This window comes from Corvus brachyrhynchos, unplaced genomic scaffold, assembly GCF_000691975.1.
Source record: "Corvus brachyrhynchos isolate BGI_N302 unplaced genomic scaffold, ASM69197v1 scaffold116, whole genome shotgun sequence".
In the NCBI taxonomy this organism is placed as follows: Eukaryota; Metazoa; Chordata; class Aves; order Passeriformes; family Corvidae; genus Corvus; species Corvus brachyrhynchos.
The window spans coordinates 15,685,064-15,695,975 of NW_008240221.1; positions in this window are offsets into that span (position 1 = coordinate 15,685,064).

Below are 10,912 nucleotides of genomic sequence, written 5' to 3' on the forward strand. Positions count from 1 at the left end.
TTCTATGGGAAAGCTTTCGAGGCTCGGCTGCCTCGGCTTCAGCCAGGCTTGGACTCAGCCGTGACCTACTTTCTCTCCGTGGTGTGATGGCAAAAACGCCCGGAGCAAGTTTGTGGGGCCCGGGATGGAGGAGGAGGGTGGGTGGATGGGGGGGGACTGGGACAGCAGCGCCCGGGGTCCGAGCAGGGGGAAAACAAGGTGGGGGAGCAGCGGAGCTGCGCGAGAAAGAGCAAAGGGAATCCCCCTGTTTTCCCTTTCCTAATTTTTACCGGGACTTTGCAGGGCGGGGAGCGGGGACCCCCAAACCTCTCATCCTCTGTCCCTCTGATCCAGCTGTGTGCAGGTGTGGGGGTAAGGACGCCGGTGGGCTAGGAATAGCACTGGAGCTGATTCCCCAAAGCTAGGATGCATGCCACGCTTTTTCAGTTTGTTTAGTTTGCTTTTGTTTTAATCGCACCAATGGTATTATTTTTAGTAGAGCACATGTTTTGCATGAAACCTTCCAAAACAGCCCTCGCCATTCCCAGCGGAGTCTGGGGGGAGGTTGTTTGGAGGGAGGGTGGGGATCAGGAAGTTTTTGTGTTGTTAAAGGACTGTGCAACAGTTATATAAAAAGGGGATTAAAAAAAAAAACAAACCACAAAACAAACAAACAAAAAACAAACAAAAAAAACCAACCCCAAAACAAAAACAAAAACAAATGCACCGGGAAAAGCTCTCTTGTAACTCAGCAGAAGCACCCGCTTGTGGAAATCGAGGGCTCCCTTTAAAACGGGACCCGATGAGACGAGGAAGGGCTCACCCCGAGTTTCCCAGGCCCCCGGCGACGGTGTCAAGGTGGTAAATTCAAAGCACATCTATGTATGCGTTTATAATAAAGTGCAGTTCGCTGCTTCGGGAGGCAGTGGTGTGTCCTGCCTCCCCCCGGGCCGGGGTCTCCTCCCGCTCCCCTCTCCGTGCAGCCAGCTCGGACACAGGAACACTGGGCTCTGGAAAAGTGGCGTCAGGAAAGCAGGAGTATTCCTGATGATCTCCTCTTTTCCACTACATTTTCTCAGCGATCTTCAACAAGACAAGATCAGATCTATCTTTCTTTCTTTCTCTCTTTCTTTCTTTCTTTCTTTCTTTCTTTCTTTCTTTCTTTCTTTCTCTCTTTCTTTCTTTCTTTCTCTCTCTCTTTCTTTCTTTCTCTCTTTCTTTCTCTCTTTCTCTTTCTCTCTCTCTTTCTCTCTCTCTTTCTCTCTCTTTCTTTCTCTTTCTTTCTCTCTTTTTCTTTCTCTTTCTTTCTTTCTTTCTCTTTGTCTTTTTTCTCTCTTTCTTTCTTTCTCTCTTTCTCACTCTTTCTCTCTTTGTCTCTTTCTCTCCTTCTCTCTCTCTCTCTTTTTCTCTCTTTCTCTTTCTCGTCCTACCTACCTACCTACCTACCTATGTCCTAGTCTTCCTCCTCACACTTTCTCCAGCTAAGGATAAAACCAGGGAGCAGCCGCAGTAACCCCAGCAAAGGCAGCCGTACCCCGGCTCAGCACCACCTCCCCTCCCCACGGCGCTGGGTTCTCATCTGCTTTCCCAGCCATGACCAGCAGGGACCTTCCCTCCCTCCGCCTCTCCCGCCTTGTCCCATTCTCTTCCTATAAACTCCAGGTAGTTCTAGTTTCCATTACAAAACTTCAGCGTGATTTATATAGTTATAAACATCGGTGTTGTCTTCCATCCCTCAGGGGTGAACTTCTTTCTTTCCTTCCTCTGGCTTTTTTTTCCGCCTTTCCCTCCCCACCTGCATGGTATGGCCCATATTTATACGAGACCTCATAAATAACATCTGGTGTCCCTATGACGGAACTAGTCAAATGTCTTAAATAATCCCCAGGACCAGTATATTCACCGAATTCCTTCGTTTTCTCTGTCTCGTAAACAGGCATCCACACATATTTTTCCCCTGTAGCTGGAAGTGTGTCTGTGCACAGCTGTACCAGGACATTGTGCTATATTTCGTGTCACAAGAGTGAGTTGGTTCCACTATTGGCTTTTAGGAGTTAAGGGAAAACCAAATATGCTCCTTGTCTTTGCCTTCGGAATTTAACCGCTGCAGGAGAGTCCAGCCGGTGCGAGGGGCCGGTCCTTCCCGGAGCTCTCCCCTCAGGGCTGGGCTGTGCTGCTTCCCGCACATCCCGGTGTCCCAGCGGAGGAAGGGCTGCCCCGATTACCCTTCCAGCAAACACCCCCCTCTGCCTGTGAATGCGTCCTGGGGCAGGGAGGGATAAATCTCTGGGGCTTTACGAGTTAAGAGTGTCTCTATACTCTCTGCTTAATATGAAGAAGAAAAACCCCAGAATCTCACGCAATTACGAAATGACTGCAATTACTTTGGAGCTTCCTCCAAACAACATCAAAACTAAAAAAAAAAAGTGTGTGTGTGTGTTTGTGCATGTATTTCTCACCCGAATTTTCAGAATCTTTTTACCCCCTCCGGCCCCGAAAGGGGCAAATGTATATAAAAATTCCACAACCAAAATAACCCTCAAACCACCCAAATCTAACATTTGCAAGGTGTTTTTACTACAAAGGCAAACACTGGACCTGCACGGTTCCCCAGCGTGGGGAAGTGCTGTGACGGTGATTATTAGTCCTGTTAAGTACACGGCAAAATTGTCTGCGTCTCCTGATAGCATGAGAGGAGGATGCTTCCTCAGGACCAGAGGAACATTTCCTTTAAAACAGAAACCTTTGGTCTCTTCCAGGTGATAGACCAGTGCGTGCTGAGTTTTAATAAGAGCATTCTCTGCAATTGCAATTATATCCATGGTTTTACTAGTTTAAAACACCAATGTGAATGAAATGCGTGTGGGCATTTATTTTCCTTGTAAAAATGCATCAAAGTACCAGGGAAGATATTTTGCCTCATGAAATCAGCACTAACAATAGTTTATCTCCGTGCACAAAGCATCACCTGGCAATTTTGTTGCTCCTGTGAAACTCCCAGTAACTTAACCGAAAGCTGTAGTTTTCCCAAAAACCTGTGAGCAACGATGGGGATGAGAGATCAGCCCCGGTCACCGGTAAACTCCGCTTTATTCCAGTGCAGAGTGGAACCTAATTTGGCTGGGAAAAAGGGAGCCTGTTTCCAGCTCTGTATGGAAAATCACAGTATAATAACTGGCAATGATGGGAAAAGGGTGGGGGGTGGTGGTGGAAGAACTTCAAATGGGACTAGAAAACATTTTTTTGGGTAAATGGTTTTCACGGAAATAGTCTGGAGTAAAAAATGCATTTTAAATTGGCGAGCAGGAAGGAACGAAGCGAAATACTTGAAAACGAAAAGTTCTGGATTTTGATATTAAGGTGAGACGGTGAATGTGAGAGGTGGTTCTGCTCGAGAAATAAAGCAAACACCGGCTCTAACCTGCCCCAGAGACGCCTGTTCCTCCCTACACTCGCACAACGCCGTTCCGTCAGATGAATGAACACTGGGAAAATGAAGGAGGCTCTCGTTAAACCCCTCCAAACCTGCTTTCCCGGGACCTTGCCACCGCAGCCGGCGCCTGGAGGCTTTTCTTTGCGCCCGGCAGCTGGGGGAGGACGGGGGCTATGGCCGAGGCAGAGCAGGGACCTCCTTCTCCTTACGCTTCACAGGTTTCTCTAAACTTTAACTTAGGAATGACATGAGACAAGCGAAAGTAACTGAGCCCCGACCCGGAAACTCGCATTTTGGAAAAAGATGGGTTTTCTACTCTCTTCTTTTACTTTTAGTATGTATATAGGGTTTTCCCTCACACTCCTTGCTTTGGTTTAGGAAGTTCGGGCTTGTTTGGAAAGTTTGGAAAAAAAAACATTAAAAAAAAAAAAAAAAAAAAAAAGGTGAGTTGGTTACAGAGTTTCCCTTCTGGATAAAAGATGATAATTGTAGCGGTTTTCTCGCTGATTTGGAGCAATACTAGCACCCCAAATAAACACCCTGGGCTGGGGTACAGTTCCGGGTGTGGGAGCTTTTTCCCCTTCTCTAGCGGTAAAAATCGTGCCTGTGTGTTTGTGTACATACACGTGCTTGTGTTACTGACCTGCGGGAAATATTTCACAGCTACTTATTACTCCCGATGCAGAAAATGAAGGGTACGGGGTTATTAAAATGAAGGATTCAGGGTTGTTTTCTCCTTTCCGCACTTGCTTTTTCCATCTCTCTGTTTCTGTGCCCCATCCCGTGCAGGCAGAGCCTTTCACAGGCTCTTTTATTCGCCCCAAACACCTGACACACAGCTCCGGGAGGCTCTTTCTGCCGTCTGAGCTCCAAGCCCCACCAGGAGTGGTGGCCCCGCTCTGAAACACGCTCGGACAGGGCTGATGGAGGCGAGAATTGATAGTGATGGGGAAAGGGGGAAGTCTGGGTTAACCCCAGTGATAGCCAGGGTCAAGGTAATCCTGACTAGGGTATATTAGTAATAATAATAATAGTAATAATAATAATGCCAACACCGATATAATAATTAAAAAGTCGGGAGAAGAGGGAGGAAGACCTAAGAGGGAGCTCATCCAGCCTCATCACGACCTCCTTCAACCCTGCAACCCGCTCCCCTTTCTAGGGGGGTCTGCACAACCCCAAAGCGGCCCCTTCTCCCCTCCATGCGGGGTGATGAGGAGATTGCCCTCTCCACTCTGCTTCCCCGACTTCCCCCCTTCACCTCGCCCCCTTCCCAACATCCTGTCAAGCAATAGGCTGTAAAATAGTTATCCAGCCCAGCACACAGGCAAGTGCCGTTTGAGAGTAATTTCTGCCCCGAGCACTTGGCCGGGGGCAAAGCAAGCGTGCTCTCTAACTGATCAACCTGGATATTTCATTATTCATTAATTTACTGTTTAACCAAATCCCACTCATTATCAGAGGCAACGCTTGGCAGAGCCCAGCGAACAGTAGCAGTTGGTGTCAGGCGTGGAGAATTGGCCCATTTGATCCTGGGCTGTTTTATTATTCAACACCACTGACTGAGAAAAAGGCCCATGAATAATAAAGAGCCAAAGCGTGTTTGAACTGAGAAGCATGACACAGCCTTACAAAACAGCAGTTAAGAAATTAAAGGCGAGGTGGCCCAGGCTTTGCATTTTTTATTCTCACTGTGGGCACAGGCATTGGGATTCCACTTTTTTGTTGCTCCTGTGTTTATTGTTGTCGCTGTTACTATTTTCCCACAAGCTGTTTGAGAGGTGTGAACCCAAAATGTGGATTGGGATCTTTTTCATTGCAAAGTTGCTCTCCCTGCTCTGTCCTGATCATCATTTTGGTTTTAACAATGGCAAATATTGTGCTGTATGATTTTTCTCCCTTCCTTTACTCCATAGGAAATGAGACCACTACAAACATCGCACCTGGATCATTTTGGGTGTAAATCCACAAAAACACTCTCAACAGAGGGTTAACTGAGCACTGGGATGCCAGTGGTGCCACAGAAACTCTGCTGAGATCCCAATGAACTCTCGTGGCTGGGTCTGATCTTTCAGGATCAAGCCTCCAGAAAAATATTACTCTGAAGGCATTTCCCCTATTTTGATAAAAAGTCAAAATAGGCAGTGATTGATCATCAGCTAAAAAGCAGAATACACCTCTTAGAGAGTGACAACATTAAAAATTTTTTTCATGTTCCTAGCAAATGATTTAATTGTAATCCTTACTTTCGCCATAAAGCTTTTCACTCTTCTGAACCCAGATCTTTGCCCTTTCTCTCTAATCCTTGCCTTAAGTATGGCAGAAGCTCACAGGTGTTATCTCAGTTACATCAGGGTCAAATTGGATTTTCCAAAATGCTTCAATTTTTGCAGGATTTGTAAGAGTAGTGACTATGAAGTGGTGCCATTTAGCATGGCTTTTAAAAGAATGGTGGTTAAAACACAGGGTCCTGCAAAAGAATGAGGAGCAAACAACCAACAGCAGCTTGAAAAAATGTTGACCAAAATATCTCTGGCTTATAAAAGTCATACAAGAACATTGGAGCAGGATAACTCATCTGAAGCCACAATAATCACAGGAGTGAACCTGGAGAATTCAGAGCAGCCTTGCCTGAATCTCACCCTCCTCAAATGAGAGCGTTTTGCAAGGCATTTGCACAAAATATTATTTCTGTCTTACCATTGTGATCTTTGTTGATCATGACAATGCTATGGTGAAATACTTTCTAATTTTTCTATGTTGCATTATACTTCTGTTAGAAATAGCATCCTTAAAGTCATCAGGTTATGGCATAAATTTGGCTTTTAATCCTTCCACGAGGAGATGGCAGGATGCATTAATATTTTTCAGACCACTTTCTGTTGACTTTGCCAAGAATTATGATAGGAGCAGTCATGCTATTTTAGTCCTCCCTGCATGGAATGATGGGCAGAACACACAGTAGTGGGCATGGAATGGGGGTGCCATCCCCATGACACTGACACTGGTGTGTCCCCCCTCTGTGGTTTGCATCTCTTCAGACTTGGACAGTCCTGAAGATGTTTGGATGACGAAAAGAGATTGGGTCCCTCCCTATCTTCTCTCTCCTCTGCTCTCCTGCCCCTCTGAGACACACAGAACTGGGATCTCTGATGGGTGGTAGATGCACAGGGAATGACAACCATAATGCCAAGTGCAGGTTATCTGCACATATTAGTTCTGGTTGGGATCAAAAAAGACATCCTAAATGATTTAGAGTTTCTTGATGTGGATCAATTGTTTATTTATTAAAAAAGTGGCCAATTCAACCCCACACCACATGTCTTGTTTTATTTGTGGCCTGGCTTCCTGCAAAAGCATTCTTGAACAGGCCATGTGTATCCTATTGTGGTGGCAGACACTTATCCATAGACTCTGTCTTTTCCTGCAGGGGTTTGTTTAGGTTTTGTTTTTGTTATTTTTCTTTTTTTTTATTCTTATTTTTCCTTTCCCCCACCACCTGCCACTACTTCTAGGAGTGAATTCTGTTGGGATCTTGCCTTGATTAATAAAAACTCAGGTCCAAGTCTCTGTCAGGAATATACAATTGGAAATTTGGCTTCTTAGAGATTTTTCTTATCTTCCTAAATCAAAACCTGCTTTAGAAATTACTTCAGATTGTCAGAGCTTCCTCTTAAGTCTGGTTCAGACTGACTGTGGGTTTTAAATATGGAAAAAAAAAAGTGATGTCTGGGCACGTGGGTGCACATGGGTTGGTATAGATGAGCCTTCTCTGTTTATGCCTCTAAAGTGTCTGTACACAACATTTTTTCCTATCCTCTTTTCTTACTGATCTTTTATTAATATTCATGGCTGTGGTTAGTGTTCCTGGAATTGAATGCATCTGGTGAAACCAGCCCCATTGCCTCCCAGATTTCTCGTTAACATTTGTGTGGGCTTCACACGCCTCTGAGGTAGGTCTTGTCTTCGTGAGGACATGATGGGCTTAAGGACAAGGTCATAGAAGCAAGGAATCATGGAATGGTTTGGGTTGGAAGCGGCCTTGAAGGTCATGTTGTTCCAACTCCCCTGCCATGGGCAGGGAACGTTCCACCAGACCACATTACTGGGAGCCCCATCCAACCTGGCCTTGGGCACCTCCAGGTCTGTGGTCTCTGAAACATTTTTGCTGATGTTGGGAGAAGAAGGATTTCACCTGCGTATCACCAACTGCTCAGGAAGGCCATGCAGCCATGAAGAGGGGATTATTTATATGGATTACCTCAGGTGCCTGCAGACTGCTTGGACAGTGAGTCACTGCAGAGGTGAGTGCTTGTCCATGTGTCAGGGAACATCAGGAATTTGCTTTTGTAACATAGCCATGGATGCAACAGGGGACTGAGGAGGTGACTATATTCCTCCATAAGAAACTCCATACTCTCTCCAGATGAAAGATACAGCCTGAATCTACAGTGCTGGAACTGCCTTTTGTTTCAAGTACGCAGCATTTTGTGAAATGGTGCCTTGATTTAAAGTCCTACCAGGAACTAAAACAAAAACCACCAGAGCATACATTCTTCAGGAGGTATAAAATAAGGATTCAAGGTGATTTTCTGAGAGGGCAAGAGTCCACAGGAACAGCAAGTCTTTCTGTTCCTCAGCAAGAAGTGGGTGCTCTTTGTGCCACTGAAAGGAAAACTAAAAAAAAAATAACAAACCCCTCCACTGTCAGAATGAAAGAAGAAACCCGGTGTTTCCATGCGTGCACGAATGTGATGAGCAGATGTGCATCCCAGGGAGGGCCGGTGAGCATAAATGGATGTGAATGCCATATAGGTGCAGAACTGCAGGTTTAATCACATGTGATGATAATTGACCGTGGGGGGAGGTGGGCAGCACTGGTGGTGTAGCTGAATAGGGCGTGTGAGGGTGTGATTGTAATTAAGTGGGGGTGTAACACTCCGGACATAACTGAATGTGAGTGCCAGGAGTTGGGCATGTAACCCAATGTGAAAGTGTCTGAGTGAGTACATGTTAGTGCAGGCAGGAGGGCATGATTGAAGCTGAAGGTCAGTGTGTGTGTGTGTGTGTGTGTGATGGGGCTGGTGTATGAGCATAGGACTCTCAGTGCCAGGAACAAGGGCTACAGAATTAGTGGATACAGTTAGTGAACCCAATAGTGAACAGTGCTGGGCTAATCTACAAAACATTGGCTTCTTGCTCAAATAAAACACTGCAAGTATTTTTTTTCCCTGTTTGGGCTCCCAGCGCATAAATTTTTTTAATGTATAGATTGACTTGTAAGTTTACTGCAGGAAAATTTGCATAAACAAAGAATTTCCAACAATTTTTTGTGTCAGAGGCATTTGAAAATACCTTTTTTTGTGTGTAACGTGTTTCTAAGAGCTGCATTAGTCCAATCAAGGCAAAGAGCTAACACATCATAAACTATATGTAAAATCAAAACTAATTAGCACAGCTTGATTTTCATGTAGCAAACACATACAACCAACAGCTCATAGACCTGAGACTGAGATGCCTCCAAGAAATTATTTGGAATGTTAATTCAAATAATGACTAAACTGTAACCTTGAAGACCATGTGTGAATCAAAAAAGAAGGTGCATTAATTCAGTCCTTTTTTTCCCCTCCAAACTAGTTGTGCAGCTTCAGTTGTTTGTGTGCCAGAATGATTTAAAGTGATGCTACCAGCAACACACTCATTGCCTTTTACCAATATATGAAAGTTTCCCGTTATTTTCACCTTCCTTTTAACAGCTTCTCATTGAGACAGGCACACACTTCTCTTCACATGCCTTAGGGCTTCTTGACACTTCAGAATTTACCAGAATAGCTGTTCCAGAATTCTGGAATAAAACTGGCTACATGGGGGCTTTAATTAAGCAACTACTTGGGAGCCGTTATCCAGAAATAGTAAATTTCCAGGAGTAGCAAACCTTTAGAGAAACAATGTGGTTGAGTGAGAGACATGTCATGGGAATAAGGAAAAAATGCCGTATTTTCTCAGCTCCACTGGAGCAGCCACTTTAGCCCTCATTTTTAATGTGCATAAATAGGCATAGAGAGCCATATTCTGGTTGTCTGCTAAGGACTGAAGTTAATCTCACTCGATTTTACTTGACTATAGGGAGACAGCTGTAAAAATTGCAAAGGCTCCCTCTACATGGATAGAGAGAACTTCCAGTGGGTGCCTCGTATCACCCCGACCTGAGTACCTAGATTGGCTGGATGAACATAATTTCTACATCTTTGTTTCTCAGTGCACTTTACAGACACCTAGAGGACCCAAAGAAGATGTTATGAATTGCATAAATGCTTAGTGATGCCCTCAATGGACTAAGAGGTCACATCTGAAAAGCTGCTAAATTAGGCAGAGATAAGTGGCAAAAAGGTGATTTTTGCTTCTTAGTTTATGCTGAGAAGAACTTTGAGGTCTTCAGACATACAGAATTGCACTTCCCAGCAGTCTCATTGCTACTGTGGAGTTTCCTCCTTCCTTTCTGTGCTTTCTTGTGCAAGTGAATTTAACTTGCTTGACCTAGGAGGATTCAGCTTTTGAGGCCTAATTGGTAAGACATGAGCTCGAGTTTCACAGTAGCTTTGGAGTCACACTTTATTCTGACACCATTGCAAGTGCTTGGTGTTGCTCTGCTGCCACAGGAGGAGTACACAGTGTCTACCAGCAGCAGAGGGTCTTTGGATGTGGTCTCCACATTTAACACTTGCCACTGTTTGTGATACAAAGACAGGTCTAGGTGGCAAAGTATCCATCCAAAGGGAGATCAGACTCCCCCGTGTTTCCTCACTCTTGGTTTCACAGTCACTTAATTGCAGTGTGAGGAGGTGAGATGCCTTTTTTCCTAAAGTAGCCTGGTGGTTTAAGGGGCTTTGTTGGGAGACAGGGGCCTCAAATCTTTCAAGTGGAGCAGTCCACTAACCTTAAATCTCCTTTTTCTGGGAGATTCAGGTACACTTTGAATAGAAGTGGTTATGCACTGGAAGTGACACCATCTCTCATCTTTTAGGAGAGACAATAGTCTCTCCTAAACCATTCCCCCTTGTCCTGTTACTATCTGCCCATGTGAAAAGTCTCTGGAAGGTCACAATGAGATCATCCTGAAGCTTTCCCTTCTCCAGGCTGAACAACCCCAACTCTCCCAGCCTGTCTCCATGGAAGTGCTCCAGCCCTTCGATAGTTCTCTGATTTGAGATTAACTTTCTTCTCTGTTGTAGAGGTGAGCTCTTGGATTATATTCCCAGCCTTCTCTGAGGTATGAGAGTCTGAGGGCATGGATTCGGGTCTGAGCTGTGGGCTTTGAGTCACTGAGTGTGGTGTCTGCTTCAACACCCATCTGTCACTGCCAAAGCCTTTGGTGACATCAGTGGCCAAAGATTGGGGCCTTCAAGTGTAAATTTTAAGGAATGAATCAGTGCACACTCCCATAAAGGTTCCTGTTGGAAATAACTTGATTAAAAATAACACACTTAGCAGAGGTGTTTC